At 61.8% G+C, this 16759-nt stretch overlaps 1 protein-coding gene across 4 annotated transcripts in view; it reads left to right on the top strand.

Moving 5' to 3' along the window:
• RBFOX3 (RNA binding fox-1 homolog 3) overlaps nucleotides 1-16759 on the top strand; it is a 121564-nt gene that overhangs the window by 27853 nt on the left and 76952 nt on the right. For 3 of the 4 annotated variants that reach the window (XM_058817468.1, XM_058817464.1, XM_058817467.1), the window contains exon 1: nucleotides 2230-2400. The exons of the other annotated variant lie outside the window; for it this stretch is intronic. The gene's annotated coding sequence lies outside the window, so the exon portion shown is untranslated. Of the gene's footprint in view, nucleotides 1-2229; nucleotides 2401-16759 lie in introns of those variants that run through there. 4 annotated transcript variants of the gene reach the window in all.

Consider the following 16759-nt stretch of genomic DNA (forward strand, 5'->3'; position numbering starts at 1 on the left):
CTCTGTGGCCTTGTGCAGGAGATTCCAGGCCTGGCTGGGGCACGGTGCTCAGCCCTGGGGCCCGAGGGATCCCCAGAGCTGTGGGGCTCTGCATTCCAGCAGCCGTGTCCAGGGAAAAGCCCAGATGGAGCCACACTGGGTCCTGTCATCTCTGTGCTCCAGCCACAGCTCTGAGGAAAACCTCCTCTTCCTTAAAGATGGAACAGATCCCAGCAGCAGTAATTTAAACAGCTCTGACTGCCTCCAAATGAAGGCCCTGATGGCCAATAGGCTGTGAAATCGGCTAAGGAAAAAGGAAAGCCATCTTTTTCCCAGAGTGATACTCGTTCCCGCGGTTCACACACAGCCTTGCAGGGTTTGCTGCCTGGTGCCGTTTCCAGCGCCTGCTCTTCCCTCCGCTGCCGCTCCGTGCATCCTCAGCCATTATCTCCCTCCTGCTCCTCCTCCTCTCCCAGGCCCGGAGGACTCTCCTCCCTCCGCTTGCCCTCCGGAGATCCCCGGAGGGTTCCTCGGTGCTTCCCGCCCGGTACCCTGTGCCGGTACCGGTGCTGGGGCCTGTTCCGTTCCGGTGGGTTGTTCAGCAATGCCGGCACCGGAGCCCGCTCCGCTCGGTGTGCTCCACACAAGCGGTGTGCGCTTCCAGGAACGGATGGGTGGGAGGGATGGGATGGGGTGGGATGGCAGCCAGCAGGACCCGGATCCGGGGCTCGGGATGCCGGGAAGGTTTGCAGAGCTGAGCTCTCCCGCATTCGCCGCTCCTCGCTCTCCAAACGTGCTGCCTAAAGCATCTTCAGCCTCAGTGAAGCGTGAGGAAGCGGCACAGCGGGGCAGAGCAGGGAGCGGGCCTGGCTGCCTTTGTCGGGAGAACGAGGCTGCCGCGGCCCCGAGGGCTAAAAATACCCGCGGATCATACAAAATAGATGTGGGCATGGGTGAGGCGCAGCCCGGGTGCTCACGGTGCTCACTCGCGTGGTGGCTGCTCACAATCCTGGTGGTTTTCTCCAGAGTGGGCTTCAGGGCCTCGGGAGGGAACGGGAGCAGTGCCTGGTTTGGGGGGCTCTGCAGGAACCTGGGAAAGTGTCAGAGATCACCCTGTGCTAAACTCGTAGGAGATAACTTCCTGCTCAAGCAGGCTGTAGATATTCCAGATATTTCTCAGGAAATAGAGCTTGGGGAGCTTCACCACAGTTTTAACTATTGGGAACCACAAATAAATCGTCTGAGCGGGGAAAAAGCGCTGAGCCCCTTCACGGAGCGCCAGCAGGAGCCGGTCACTGTGACAGCCCTGTGACACCCCCACGGCCCGTGGGATTCGGGGGCGTTTGGCTGCCGGAGCGGCTCCCGGCTCTGCCCGCGATGGAAGCGAGCCCGGGAAGGGGCAGAGCAGCCCCGCGGACAGCTCGGTACCATAGCGCAGCTCTGCCCGCTCCGCCGGCTCCCCAGGGGAGGCGATGAGCAGCCGAGAGCGAGAGAGCCGCGAATGCCAGAGCTCTGCTCTTGCATAACACCCGGGAAGCTTCCAGCGGCGCTGGGAATGCCCGCATCGCTCCGGAGATCCCCAGTGTGACCGAAAGGGAAGGAAGGGTAAGGGGCCGAGACGCGCACGGCGCTGTAGGGAGTCTGGGGGATGCTCCAGAGCCGCATCCTGCGGGCTCCCGGCACCGCCTCGCGTTTCCCGATGTTTGCAGTGAGGATTGGAAATCCCTCTCCTGCTCCGTCCTGCCAGGGGCTGACGCGAGCCTGGGCATCCCTCTCGGTGCCCGGGCATCCTTTTCGGTGTCCGGGTATCCCAGCCGGTGCCCGGGCATCCCTCTCAGTGCCCGGGCATCCCACCCGGTGTCCCGGCGCATGCACAGCCATGGAATCGGTGTCCCTGCTCCGGCTTGTCCGGGGGTCTTTGCTCCTCGCCACCCGCGGTGCCGGTGCTGCTGAGGACGGGGAGGATCGGGAGGAAGCCCCGGGCAGCCCGCTCCGTGCCGGAGGCTCGGTTTTGGGGCAGAAACGGACAAAACGCGGCTCCTTCCGTGGCGCAGCGGCGGGAGCGTGTGCGGAGCGGGCAGAGGGTCCCGAGCCCCCCAGTCCCGCCCGGGTCTCCCCGCAGAGGGAGGGAGGGAGGGATGGAGGGAGGGGAGCCCGGGCGGGGGGCGGCAGCCGCGGGGCGGGGCCGGGGGCGGGCGCGCGCGCTCGGTGGCTCCGGTGGCGCGGGCGCAGCCGCGTGCGAGGCGGCCCGGTGAGCGCAGCGCCGAGAGCCCGAGGCGGCCCGGCGAGCGCAGCCCGGCGAGCGCGGAGCCCGGAGAGCCCGAGGCAGCGCCGAGAGCCCGAGCCGCCGCCGGGAGATGCCGCTCGGCGGGCGGGGACCCGCGGCCGCCCTGCGCCGCCGCGGCGGGGCCGTCTGAGCGCGTGAGTTACCGGGGGCGGCGGCACCGGGGAGGGCAGCGGGGCGGCTCTGGGGAGGGATGCCCACCGGAGGGAGCCGCAGCGGGCGGCGCTGCCCCAGCGCGTCCCGGGGGAGGCCGGGCTGGCAGCGCCAACCCCGGCACCGGGCGGTCCCCGCTGCGCTCCGGGACCCGGTTCCGCGGTGCCCGTGAGGGTTCGTGGCTGAGCCGGCCCGGTCAAGGGGCAGACGCGCGATGTGCCAGGGGCCCCGTTAAGTTTGTGCTAAGGGTTCGTTATGGCCCTTAATTAGCCACAGCTGCAAACAATAACGTGGCGCTAACGGTCACCACCGCCTCAGGTGAAGGTAATTTGTAGGAAAGTTGGGTGAGGCGGAGTCTGGATAAAGGAGGCACAAGAGAAGGTTCTGGGTCAGTTGTGGGGCAGAGCCAGGCAGGCGAGGCCGCTTTCCCTGGGCTGTTCTCCTGAATTCCTGCGTGGCTCCGGGCGTTGCGCTGCAGGACGGGCTCCTGTGCAGGTACGTGCGGGGCTCATGCTCCGGGAGGGGCGGGTGCGTGGCCAGGGCCCCTCGGGGGTCCCGTGGGGTTCGTGTGCGGTGCGTGTGACCGCCCGGTGCCGTTCTCCAGCCGTTGCCTGGTCCCTGGAGCTGTGCGTGCCAGGAGCTGCTCAGCGCTCACAGCATCCCCTGCAGCGTCACCCCCAGGGCCTCGGGGCACACCTGGGGCAAAGAGCCGCGCTGTGGGGCACGGGGGGCACGGGCAGTGCCCGGGGCTGGGGGAGCAGCCTGGCAAGGCGTTGGCAGCGCTCGTGTGTGCAGGCGGAGGGATGGGGGGAGCAGGGATTTCTCAGCTTCTCACTCCAGTGAGCGTGACATTAACAATCGCAGCTATTTTCGGCTGCTTTTGGCGAGGCTTTGGCACTCGCTCTCTGCCTCCAGCGATGCCTGGCGCTGGGGCCGGGCAGCTCTGGGTGCCGTGTTGTGTCCTGGGGTGGGCATAGCTCACCGTTGATCAGTACCCTGTTCATTTTCCCTTCTGATGTGCTCATCGTTCTCTGGGATGTCTAGGGCCTGTGGTTCAGCTCTCAGTGTTTTGGGGTGCATCCTGCTGCCCGGTGCTCTTTGCAGTCTGCTCATACCCCGAGCTGCAGGCCTGGCCGTGCTGGGTACAGCGCAGAGATGAAGGCACTCTGCTTCCCAAACAGCTTCCTGTTTCCAGACTAAAATGGTTGAGGCTTGATAGAGCCTCACAAAGCAAGAAATTAAGCTGTTTTTTTCTGGCTAACAGATGGAGAAGGAGCCCGGAGTTGCTAATTTTCAGGGAGGGCTGATTGCAGTGGCTGGGGCTGGCAGGGCTGCCTGGGCCTGGCTGTTGGTCGTAGCTCGTTCCTGGCTCTGGGGAGAGGTGCTGAGGCTCTGATTGTTGGTTCACAGAAAATCCTGAGGAATTTTTATTTCCCCCTACCTCCTTTGGAGGGGTCTGTGTTGGCACGGCAGACAGCCCTGGCACAGGGCACACAACCACAGCAGTGTGTGAATCTCTGCTTTTGGGGATGGAGGGGCTGGGAAGGCCCAGGCTGGCAGCGGCAGCTCCTGCTCCTCCCTGGCAGTCTGGGCACGGTGTGGGGACAGCACTGCAGGGCTGAGGTGCCGAGGGAGCTGTTAATGACAGGAGTTAATGACAGGCACCTCCCTGGGAGCCCCCTTGGTGCGAGGCTGGCATCTCTGCTGGGCACACCGTGCTTGGTGACAGGGCTGTGGCAGCGCCTCTCCTGGGCAGCCTGGGAGGCTTTAGGATGTTTTAGAATACATATCTTGCTGTCTGTGATGTCCCCTTTGGAAAACCCCCTCTTGCAGCCTTGGCCAGCAGTGTGCCCTACTCACAGAGCCCCTCTGTGACACGGGCTGGGGATTTTCCCTTTCCCCGTTTCTCCATCTCCCATCACCAGAACATGTCGTTCTGAATTACCAGGATGACATCCCAGGCAGGCTGTGCTGGTGGCAGAGCTGTCCCTCCACAGCTGCTGCTGCTGCTTTGCCACCCTGCCCTGCCCTGCTGGGTTCCTCTGTGCCACCAGGATGGGACAGTTGAGTTCTGGTGCCCCCGTGGCTGAGGGGAACCTCCCCAGCATTGGTGGGGCTTGTGCCAGCTGTGCTCGGGCACTGGTGGGTTTGAGCCAGCTGTGCTCGGGCCCTGGGGGGCTGAGGGTCCCTGGTGGGTTTGAGCCAGCTGTGCTCGGGCCCTGGGGGGCTGAGGGTCCCCCCAGTGCCCTCTGCAGCAGCAGCTTGGGCCACATTCCTGCTTTGGGGTGTGAGGGTCCTCAGCTGTGCATTCCCCGACTTGGTTTGTCGGCGCAGCTCTGGCTGCTCAGCTGACGGTGGATAAATCCCTCTGAAGGTTATTGAGATAATAAAAGGCGTGAGGGAAGTTCCGTAGTTTATTTGAGTTCTCTTTTAATTTACAGCTTTTCGGGGTGAGAGCTCAGTGGGTAATGAGTCCTGCTGGCCGATCTGCTCCTTTCCAAGGGCTGTGGCAGGGAAAGGGGAGCAGGGGGCAGGTTTGGGTCGGGGCAAGGTGGGGAGGTTGGGATGGAGGCGCTGCAGGCGTGGAGCTGAGCCTGGAGCTCCTTGGGCATCACCAGGGGGCTGCTGATGCCAGAGCTGTTCCATGGCAATGCTCCATCCCTGCCTGCCTGGGCTGGGCTGCTCGGTGCTGCTGACAGCAGCTTCTCCTTCCTCCTCCTCCTCTCGCTGTCCAGGCTGCTGTTGGTGCTGTTCCAGTGCTTTCTGCTGGAATTGTTGGAGGTATTTTGGGATGTGTGTTCCTCCAGATTAATTGACAGGCTGGGGTGTACCAGATGAGGAAGCAGAGTCTGTCATTTTGTTGGTTACTGAGGTTCCAGTTGTTTTGCACCCTGATAAAGCAGTCTGAGGCAGCTCTCCCCTTTGCTATGCTCCTATGCAGATGCTCCAGGCATCCTTGGCTCTTCCTAACGAGACAAAATTGAATTTCTAACGGGTAAAAACAAGCACAGGAGCCCAGGATCCCTTTTGCTGTTCCATTACCTACTGTGGATGTGTCCCCTCCTGCTGCCACCCTTCTCACCTGGTGGGTTCAGGGGCCGAGGGGATGGATCCTGAGTGGGAGGGAGGGCATCCACAGGCTTTCCTGGCTGGGAAAAGCTGATTTTTTTCCTAGTGTTTTGCTGTTGGCTTTCCCAGAGGTGGAAGGAAGTGCACATTCCCATGGACCCTGCCAGGTTGCTCCATTTCCCCTCCAGGATGCTTTTCTACCTGGAGGGAGAAAAAAGCAAAAAAAGGCTTTTCTGGAGTCTGGGCTGGTGCTGCTGTGGGAGGTGTGAGATGCTGGGATGAGGATGAAGATGAGGATGAGGGTTTCCAGGCCCCAGCAGGTTCCCTCCTCTCCTACCTGGGCCCCTGTGGCACTCAGCACTGCCCTGGCAGGAGCTGGGGGTGCAGTGGGATTTACACAAGAGAACCTGCACCGGTGGATTTGGGATGGAGCCACTGCTCCCTCTGGGCAGCCCGGTGGGTCTGGGGGCTCCTGGAGGTGGGAACGTGGGCATGGCCTGGGAGCTGAGCCCTGCCAGAATTACCAGGGGGATCTGTGAGGGTGCGTGCACAAACAGGGCGGTTGGAGCTGGGGAAGTCGCCACAGCTGGAATTTATGGAAGTGATAAAACAGCTTTTGACAACAGGCTCAGCTCCAGGCAGCTCCTCTGCAGCAAGAGAGAATATTTTCCTCCTGTTGGATCAATAAACAATTAATTCTAAAGCAGGAGCTGGAGCAAAAGGGAGAGTTTTCCAGGCTTCTAAACTCTTAATCAAGCCCTGGGTGAAACACAGATGTGAGAATCTGAGACCTGCTGATAAAATCTTGACCTTGATAACGGGTTCCTCAGTTCCTGGGCCATGGATGATACTTCTTAGCGGAATAAATCCTCTTGTAAATATAGAACTTGTTCCCCAATATTTATGCTTCCAACATGTTTAATGTAGCTTTGCTTAATAATCTGCTTCAAAATGCTGACATTCCCCCCACATTTTAATTGGATTCTAATTTCCATTCAGAATCAGCTTAAATTAAACGAGTTTAAAAATATAGTAAATAATACTTGTAATTCACTTACTCTTACCATAAGCTGTGAAAATAAAGACTCAAATAACTCTCTAAAGCTGCTCATGGTGCAGCCCTCTCCTTAGCAGAGAGCCTGGCGTGCTTTGGCTCAGCGTGGTGGTTTTGGGGTCGGTGCCCCTGAGTTCTCTGGGGCTCAGGATGTGTGGGGACAGCTGGGGGTGATGGCACTGCTGTGCTCATGGGTTTGGGGGTCCCTGGTCACTGCTGTGCTGTGCCTGTGGGTTTGGGGGAGTCACTGGTCATTGCTGTGCCCGTGGGTTTGGGGGTCCCTGGTCACTGCTGTGCTGTGCCCGTGGGTTTGGGGGGGTCCCTGGTCACTGCTGTGCCCGTGGGTTTGGGGGTCCCTGGTCACTGCTGTGCCCGTGGGTTTGGGGGTCCCTGGTCACTGCTGTGCTCTTGGGTTTGGGGGGGTCCCTGGTCACTGCTGTGCTCGTGGGTTTGGGGGTCCCTGGTCACTGCTGTGCTCGTGGGTTTGGGGGTCCCTGGTCATTGCTGTGCCCGTGGGTTTGGGGGTCCCTGGTCATTGCTGTGCCCGTGGGTTTGGGGGTCCCTGGTCATTGCTATGCTCATGGGTTTGGGGGTCCCTGGTCACTGCTGTGCCCGTGGGTTTGGGGGTCCCTGGTCACTGCTGTGCCCGTGGGTTTGGGGGTCCCTGGTCACTGCTGTGCCCGTGGGTTTGGGGGTCCCTGGTCATTGCTATGCTCATGGGTTTGGGGGTCCCTGGTCATTGCTGTGCCTGTGGGTTTGGGGGTCCCTGGTCACTGCTGTGCTGTGCCCGTGGGTTTGGGGGATCCCTGGTCACTGCTGGCAAACCTTTGGCTCTGCTGGCACCTCCAGCAGCCTCTGGTGATGGAAATGGGCTTTGGTGGGATTTCCCAGACAGTGCTGAGGCCATCACTGGTGGGTGGGGGCTGTTGGGGTGTGGGTGTGCTCCAGCACAGTCTGTCTGTGGGCTGGGAGGGTCTGTTCACTCTGCAGGCCTCACTGGGCTTCTCCAAGAGCCTGTTTTGCAGGAAAAGGGCTTTGGGGAGCTCTCGGGGTCTGTGCTTTGGCTCGTGGGCAGCGCTGGCAGCTCTGTGCCCTAGGGATGGGACCTGCTGGGGTGGGCACTGCCTGGGCTGCTCTCTGGCCCTGGCATGGTGATCCCTGAGGTCAGGGTGTCCCTGCCTGATGGGCTCAGGGCTGCAGGGCTCCTGTGCAGGTGTTCAGCATTCAGGAGAGGTGAGTGATGCTGGAGAACATCCCCAGTGCCAGGGGAGCTGTGGGCAGCCCCTGCTGCAGGCACCAGAGCTGGATGCAGCCCCAGGCGGGTGCATGGGATGCTCCTGTGCAGGTGTTTAGCATGCAGGCTGGTGGGAGATACTGGACATCATTCCCTGTGCCAGGGGGGCTGTGAGCAGCAGGATGTGGCAGCAGCACTGGTGGGGCTCTCCCTGTGTCCCCCCACAAGAACAGGGCATGGGGTGCAGCCCCCTGAGCCCCCCAAGCAGGCTGGGAAGGCTCAGAGCAGCAGATCCATCTGGGGAGGTGCTTCACGGGCTGTGCAAATCCCAGCGTGGAGAGAGGCCCAAATTGTTCCGTGCATAGCCAGGGTGTTTTTTTAAATAAAGCTCTCTCCAGTATATTGCAGGAGTAATTAGGAATCCTGAGCTGGCTGGATCTCGATCTTTATAGCAACACAGCTGATAAAGCATGATTCAGGGACCTCGTTAGCTTTTTTTAAAGAAGTTTTTATTTAACTTCCGTGAAGTTGCCATGGTTACCCCTGTGCATGGCTTCCCTGCCTCTCCTGCCTTGAGTGCAGCTGCCAGTGTTGGGAATTAAACATCTCCATTTGGAGCAGCCGTGGCCTTCCCCCGCTGCCTCCCCGGGCTGTGGAGCCTGTCCCTTTGCCCACCGTGCAAAAGGCTCCTGCTTGGGCTGGGGGATGTGGGGGAGCTCAGCCTGGGCTGTCCCAGAGCTCCTTTTCTGGAGCAGGTGGGGAAGAGGCTGCTCTGCTGGTGACACTGGTGACATGGAACGTGCCACGGTCGCACACTGCTGTGCCCCAGCACAGTCTGGGGGCTCCCACTGAGTGACACAAAGCTGGCACAGGAGGCACTGGGGCTGCTGGGTGGCACTGGGAGCAGGAACCAGTGCCCTGAGTCCCGTCTCACCGTGCTTTGGCTGGCAGGGCCTCGCTGCCCAGGGGGTTTAATGAGTCCCAAATGAGCTGTCCCCAATCCAGCGCTGGGAGGTGACAGATGTGGGCACAAGGGAGCCCAGCGGGGTGTGAGATCAGCCCGTTTCTGTGATGATGGCCATGATGTGAGACACTGACAGAGGTGGTTTGTGATTACGTGCCTTGAGCTGGGCAAACCCCATCAGGGGATGGGCAGGAGGGAGGCACCTGCTCAGTGCTGGGGGTGCCGGAGCCTCCAGCAGGGGCAGTGGCCCCTTGAGCAGGTGTTGCAGGGCCAGGTGAGGCTGCGCTGCACCGTGCCATGCGGGGCTGAGCTCTCTGCCGCCAGGGGCAGCGGGGATGGCTATTCCCAGTGCTGCTGCTGTGCCGATCCCATCCCCGCGGCTCCCGCCCGGTACCGGCACCGTGCGCCGGGCTGGCCGCGTGTCCGGGCAGGGCTGGACTCCGTCCTCATTCTGTCAAAGTTTTGTCAAGCTCTCCCCCTGCTCCTGCTGGCGCTTTCGGCAGCGCGGGGTGGGAGGCTGCGTGGGAAGTGCAGCCGCACCAGAAATAATCCTGTGCGAGCGGCGCCGCGGGGCGGCTCTGGCCCGGCCCGGCCCGGCCCGCCGCTCTCCCGGGCCCGCAGAGGATCGGGGGAGCCGCTGCTGTTCGCTCGTGTCCCCGTCCTCCTCCTCCCTTCCTTGAGTTCTCTTTTCCCGTCTCCATTTTCCTTCCCGATGAAAGATTTTCTCGCCGTGTCAAGGCAATGTGACCTGGTTCCGTAATAAAGAGGAGGCTTATTAGAATTAAAGCCCAACAGTGTTAAAAAAGCAATCTTTGCAAGATTGACGCCATGAGGGAATTGTAAATTCTCAGCAAAGACCTCATTTAAAGGCTGAGATGAAAACACTTGCGCATGCACGCACCGCGGCCTGCCGCTGAGGGCACATCTGGTTCAAGAGGAATTTTGGGGAGGATGAGGGACGGGAGCAGCACTGGGATCCTCCTGCTTTGCTCGGGATCCCCCTGCTGGCCGGGCACGGTGCTGGCTCCGTGAATATCGCCGGGGTTTGGGTTTGTTTTCCTCGTTCTGGGGGATCCCCTCCCGCAGCCCCCCCTGCGCATCCCCGCTCAGCGCTCCTGGCGCAGCCGCCCACCTGCGGCGGGGGGAGCGATGGCAGCCGGTGAGTCAGGGCTCCCCCGGCTCGGCAGCCTCTGCCAGCTGCTCCGCAGACATTCCCCGGGGCTGCGGGGCGTGCTGGGGCCGTGCCGGGCCCGGGATGGGCGTCCCTCCCTGCGCCGGCTCCGTGGAGCCCCTGCCCTGGTGCTGGCTGTGGGTGCTGTGTGCCCAGGGTGCCCTGCACATGCAGGTGAGGGCTCCCGGTGCCCCCTGCACATGCAGGTGGGGGCTCCCAGGGGTGCCCCCCAGGACAGATGTTGCCATGGCTTTGGCCTCACCCTGCCCAGGGCGCGTTTCCCTCCCTCCTGCCCATCTCGATGGATAGAGCCTCTCTGGGTGTGCAGGGAGCAGCGAGTGCGGTGCTGGGGATGAAGAAAGGCTGGAGTAGGCAGTGGGTGAAGAGACCCCGCTCCCCTCCCTCCCTGCCTCCTTCTCTCTCCTGTTTTTCTCTCCGCGGCCGCATCCCCAGGGCTGCCCAGGGCCGGAGCCGCGCTGCGGGAGCGGCAGCGGCCCCGCCGGTCCCCGCGGTGGTCTGTTGTCATCATTTGCTGTTATCAGTGTAATTAGAGAGCCGGCTCTCCCGCGGGGCCCCGCGCACACCTGCGCTGCAGCGCGACGAGATCGGGGCAGCAGAGGCAGGGCAGGCACGGGGGGTGTGACGCTGGGCTGTGGGAGCCCTCGGTGCCCAGCTGGGCTGGGGGTGCCCTCAGTGCCCAGCCGGGGGTCCCGGGGCTCCTGCTCAGCGATGCCCAAGGTCAGCAGAGGCTCTCAGTGAAGTGGATCCCGAGCCTGGTGCTCCAGGGACGCCCCTGCCATCCCCAGGGTTTGTGTCCCGGGCCCGTGGCTGAGGCTCCCCCACTGCCTGCCCTGCTGCTGGGGCTCCTCCAGGACCCGCTGTGCCAGGGGGACAGGCAGACGTGTGCCAGGGTCCTGCCCAGGATGGGACATCACAGGGTTTTCCCCCAGGTCCCCGGGGGCGTGGGGACAGGCAGGGCAGCTCCCTGCGTGGCTGTGCTGTGCTGCTGGCGTGCACGGTGCTGCCTCAGCTGCTGCCTTTGTTGTCAGTCCTGCTCCAGGATATTTATAGCGAGCGGGAGCCGTGCCCGGCTCTGCTGCTCCTCCACACCTTGCACAGGGGTCCCTGACAGGGGCTGCAGCAGCTCCTGCCCTGCTGCCTGCGGCCTGGAGGAGCAGGGCTGGCACTGCCAGCTCTCCCTAACGTGCTGTTAATGTAATGTCTTGTCCGGGAGCCTTTCCTGCAGGATAAATGGCCTTTCCAGCCCGAGCCTGCGTGAATTACGCTGACGTTCTGCTCCTGAGTCGATGTGTGTAGGGGAGCTGGGTATTGGATTCGTGAGAGGCAAGAGAAGCAATCTCTGGGAGGCCATCAATTTGGATTAGGCTTTGTGGACTGGGATGGAGGGTAATCACCATCCTTCATTTCAGAGAGGTAAGAAACAAGTCAGCTTCTTTATGGATCATTATGGCTGCAGCAGGAATTGCTTCCACCCTGGCCGTGGCACGGATCCCCCCGCTGGGCACAGGGCTGGAGGAGGGTGTAAAGCCAAGGCAGGGAGCTGGCTGTGCCTTTGGAAGGATGAGCCAGAGTGCAGCCTCTGGGTGCTGCTGGCACGTTCCTTGCTGGGTGAGATGGCCCTGCTGCGGTGCCTATCTCTGCCTCAGTGGAATCGGGTGAGGAGAGTGGTGGGAGCCAGTGAGGGAGCAAACGCTCCCCAGGAAACAGGTCTGGGTCTGTCGGGGGGTGGGATTGCATCCGCTCCCCGTGCAGTGCCTCCACCTGCAGCGTCTGCCAGTAGTGCTGACTCTTTGGTAGGTGTGGAACTCGGCACCGTCCCCTGGCACAGCAGGGTGACAGGGGACCAGGTCCGTGGATGCCGCATCCCCCGTCCCAGCTGTGGCTCGGGAGTGTTGGCACCTGCAGTCCCAGCCTGGGGAGGGGCCCAGGCAGTGCCCGGATCTGTGGGTGCCGTGTCCCTGTCCCAGGCAGGAGTCGCAGCGCGTTCCCAGCTCTGTCGATGCCATGTCCCGGTCTCAGCGGTTCCCGGCGTTATTGGTGCCGTGTCCCCGTCCTGGGCAGCAGTCTCAGTGGTTCCCGGCACTGTGGGTGCCGTGTCCCCGTCTCTGTCCCGGGCAGCAGTCGCAGCGGTTCCCGGCCCGCTGACAGCAGCGCTCCCTCCCGGGCATCCTCCGCCCGCCCCCGCGCAGCGGCGATGAAAGCCACAGCCTGTAAACGGGAGACGAGGAGGAGGGATGGGATGGGATGGGATGGAAATGGGGCAGCTCCGGTGTGTGAGCTGAACCAGCCCAGCCGGGCCGCTGGGGTCGGTGCTGTGTCGCTGCTGTGCTGGGTGGGAGCTGCTGAGGCCAGCGGGGAGGAGAGATCTGCTTTGGCCTCTCAGAGTGAAGGCCTCCCCTCCCTCCCTTTTGTTTGTACTTTTCTTTTCTTCTTTTTTTTTTTTTTTTATATCTGAGTGCTTCATTTTCCAGAAGCTGTCATTTTACATAAACCTCTCAGCGAGGTACATCCATTCCCACTGCCAAAATCTCCATATCAAACACTTGTAACACACGGCTGAAGTGACAGCGCTGCCTGTACGGCTCCGTGCGTTACAAAGGGATGCTGCGGCGGCCGGGATATAAATGCTCGCCTCGCGGTGGCACGCACTGAGCTCTGCTGCCCAGCTCAAATTCAGCTGAAACCTCGGCACAGGCACCCGCAGGGCCCTGGTGGCACCGCAGCCCCCAGCAGTGCCAGGGTGGGTGGCAGGATGCCCGTGGGCAGCTGCCTTGCTGTGATGGGCTCGGGGCTGGGGTGTTGTGTGTGGTGAGTGTGTTCAGCAATCCAACTGCTTCCTTTCTGAACGAAATTATTTTCTTCTGGATGAAGTTCAAATCCAACCCCAAATCCCCGTTCCTTTGCAACGGAGAAGGAAGGAAACGCAAAGCGTGCTCCCCACCCCCCAAGTCTATCAGTCTTGCAGCTGATGAGCAGAACCATTCCTGCTCGTCCTGGGATTCCCTCCCTGCTCCTGCAAGGATGTCGCTGCTGTGTTTTGTCACACGGGCTGTGAGCCTCAGCTGCTCCAGGATGGACCTGGCTGCGCAGTGCTGGGGAGCACGGAGAGCTCCTCTGGTCCCTTATCCCCCTGGGGCCCTCATGGTCTGTGGGCACCTGGCCCTGCTGGGGTGCTCTGGTGATGTCCCTGTCACTGGCAGGGCTGTCCCTGTCACCTGTAGTTCTGTGCTTGGTGGTTTCTGCTGCTCTTCCAGGTGGGGACCTCCATGTGGGAAAGATGAGACTTGTTTTTTTTTAAGCTAATAGCATTACACATGGTTTGTAATTGAGCACATTTTGGGAAGTTTGATGATAGTTTTTTTTCAGCATCTCAGCTGGGAGAGATTGGTCTGTGCTCAGCTCCTCTGCTTTCCACACCAGGGAACCTCCAGGACTGGAGATGTTTCTGGGCTGAGCTGTTTCCATGCTCAGGAATCCTCTGGGATCCTCGGTCCCAGCTAAGGCAGTGGTGGCACACACGTGTGCGGGGGCGTTGTGTGTGTCCCCAAAGCCCCTGTGCCCCCAGCTCCGCTGTTGCAGTGCTGATGCTCCAGGTCAGCTCTCTGGAGACCCCAGCCCAGCTGGAGCTGCCAGCAGAGGGTTTGCTGTGCCCCACCAGGGGCTGGGGTGCAGCTGTGCTGCCCCAGCTGTGTATGGGGAAGGCACAGCTGCAGCCAGATGTGCCACAGTGCCCAGCTGGGGTGGGTGAACTGCCTCTGCCCTGCCTGGTGCTGCAGCTCCTTCCAGCCAGGATGAATCAGCCTTTCCCAAAGACCTGGGACCAATGTGCCCCCGCTGTGGCCTTGTGTCCCCGGGGAGTCACAGCCCTCCCTGGGCAGGGAGCCACGAGGTGAGGGCAGTGCAGTGCCAGCTGTGGTGGCATCTGCTGCTCCTGCTGGCAGAAGGCACAGAGCTCAGCGTTTGTGTCCCCACGCTGCTCCTGGCAGAAAGAAGGGCACCGTGCTGGTGATGCTCCTGGCTCTGGAGTGCAGCTGGCAGCTGCTGGGGCGGCTGTGCCATCCCTGAGGGGTTGCTGTACCCCTGGGCACCCTCTGTGGGCTTGGCAGTGCCCGCAGCCGAGGGCTGGGATTCCCTTTTCCCAGGATGGAGAGAGATATCCCTGTTGGTGCATGGCTCAGCCCCGAGTGCCCTCAGGGGAGGCTGAGGGTCCCTCCTGGAGCTGGAGCCAGCCCCTGGCTCTGTCCCCGCTCCTGGGTCCCTGCCTGCCCTCCTGCCGCCAGGGGCAGCTGCTGTGCCGGGAGCCGCCCCTGTGCCAGCTGCCCTGGTGCCACCTTCCCTCCTCCCTGCTCAGCCCGGGGGCTTTTCCCTCCTCCCACCTGTGAGTGCTGGCACGGGAGGGCAGCAGGGCACAGGAAAGGACTGGAGCTGGGCAGGGGCTCAGCCGGGCTCTGAGCGAGGGAGGGAACTTGGGCTCTGCTGGCAAAGTTTCCTCCTGTTCCCCACGGGCAAAGGGATGTTTTGGTGCGTGCTGATTAACGGCCTCCTCCCGACGTGCGAGATAAAATATGAACAACTGCATTCTTTGACTTAAAATTTAATTAAAACTATATATCAAAAACGTGAGACCCCAGGCTTAATAAAACCTGATAAAATTATACTAATACACTTCAATTTCAATCCAAGGCTTCCTGATGGTAGAGCGTGAGAGGCTGAGCCTGTAACTAGATTAGCAACACCTCCTGTGCAATATTTATGGTGCTGTCCTGCTTGAGATGCATGGCTGCCGAGGAAGGCTCTGACACGGTGATGAAGAGGAGTTGTCAGCCTGGCTTATGCGTAAACAGGAGAGAGGGCGAGGTTGGACGGGCTGTTCCTGCTGGGGGAGAGTGACTCGGGCAGAGCATGAGCTCATGGAGGGAGGAAAAAGGGAAGCAGGAGGGATGGTGCTGCCCCCGTGCTGCTGTGCCCTGGGGATGAGCCCTGTCTGTGGCACCCGTGCCCAGTGGCCATGGGCAGGGGTGAACTGAGGGGTGGCCTCTGCCCGGGGGCTGTGGGCACCTCACCTGTGCAGGTGATTTATTGAGTGAGAATTGGCAGCTCAGAGCTAATCAAACAAGCTGGTTTGTTGTGTGCAGGAGTGTGGCTGTGCCAGCAGGAGTGATGGCACCAGGCTGCTGATGGGTACCCGTGGTGAGGTGCCTCTGCTCTGGACAGCAATCAGCAGCAGCATCAGTTCCCCCATGGCCCTCTCAGGCAGGTTCCCTCTGGCACAACCCGGAGCATTGCTCTGTTGGAGCCTTTCCATGCGGTCCCATTTCCCAAAATCCCAATTTGGGTGGGAATGCCCTGGATGTGTGTCTGCACATGTGGCTGTGGGGGTGTCACCCCACGATGCTCAGAGGGCTCGGGGTCACCAGCGCGGCTTGGTGTGGCACGGGCTCGGTGTGGCACAGGCTCAGGGGTCAGCAGCAGGGCTCAGTGTGGCCATGGTGCCAGCTCGGCCCAGCGGGAGGAGGCTCGGGCAGGCCCTTAACGGGCACCATAAATCCTGCCGAGACAGGGGAGGTCAGAGCAGGGAGGCAGCAGCTGGAAGCACTGCGGGCACGGCGGCTCCGTGCTCAGGGCAGAGCCCGGGGCTCCTGGCTGAGCACAGGGAGGGTGGGTGGGATGTGCCGGGGGTGCCCATGGGAACACAGTGGGTTTGGTCTGGGGTGGTGCAGCCAGTGGGGCAGGGGCCCTGCTGCCCCCTTCCATGCCTTGGGTGCTGCCTGACCCCCTCCTAGGCTGGTTCCACCTTGGACGAGGTCAGTGTGCAGCCTGGGCTCGCACAGCATGCCGAGTGTGGGGTGCCAGGGCCCTCCCTTGGGGCTGGGGGTGCCAACACCTGGCACTGCCCAGCGCTCTGTGCCCATCTCCCGCAGCTGCCCCCCTGCTCTCCCTTCCAGGTGAGCGGGCACTCAGCCCCTGCAGCGCTGACGTGTGCTGCTGCCGCTGCTCCGAGGCTGTGGCAGCGATTCCAGCAGCAGCGGCCTGGCGTGACCCTGGGAGCTGCAGGGAGGGGGTGAGGTGGGCACTCAGCTGGCAGGGAGGGGACCTGGCAGGCAGCAGCACCAGCCCTGCCAGCCACAGGCTCCTGCCCCTTGCCCCCTCTCCAAATCCCTGGGTAGCTAGAAGTGAGGGAAGGGGAAGGGATGGGGTTTGTGTGCTGGTGCCCCTCGGTGCCAGCTCCCCACATCCCTCCTGGCCAGGCTGTGCCCGGGTTCATCCCCCACGCTGCCCCTCTCCCAGCCCCCTGGGGCTGCTCCCTGCTCTGTGGAGCTGTATTTTCAGAGACTGTGGGGGATGTCGTGTGTGTAAAATTAGCGCTGCCTTGTTAGTGCTTCTCAGGCTAATTCGGAGTGAAATGCTTTAGCAGCGGTGGGCTGATTCTATCAGGAGAACAAGAACTAATTAAATTCACTCTGACCATCAAGCAGTAAATTATTTATACCCAGACAGATGCAATCTCATCTGTGGTGTCCAGCCCCACTGAACCTGCAGCTCCCTGGTTCGGGGTGAGGGGCAGAGGGGACCTGGGAAGGGCAGAGCAAGGGTTGCCTGAGAGGGCAAATTATTCTTCCCTTCTGGTGCCAGTGGTGCAGTGGGACCCCTCCGTTGGCATTGGAGCCCCTGGGCCTGCCTGGGGAGCTCTGGGGCTGGGAGGAGGAGAGAACAGGGGTGTCCTCCAGCAGCTGCCCCTGCTCCTCCATCCCTGGGAGCTGGCACAGACCCACCCTGCCAGCTGGGCAGGTGCTTTGCCAGCCTCAGCAGGGACATGTGGGAGTCCTCCT

This window comes from Ammospiza caudacuta, chromosome 19, assembly GCF_027887145.1.
Source record: "Ammospiza caudacuta isolate bAmmCau1 chromosome 19, bAmmCau1.pri, whole genome shotgun sequence".
Classification (NCBI taxonomy): domain Eukaryota; kingdom Metazoa; phylum Chordata; class Aves; order Passeriformes; family Passerellidae; genus Ammospiza; species Ammospiza caudacuta.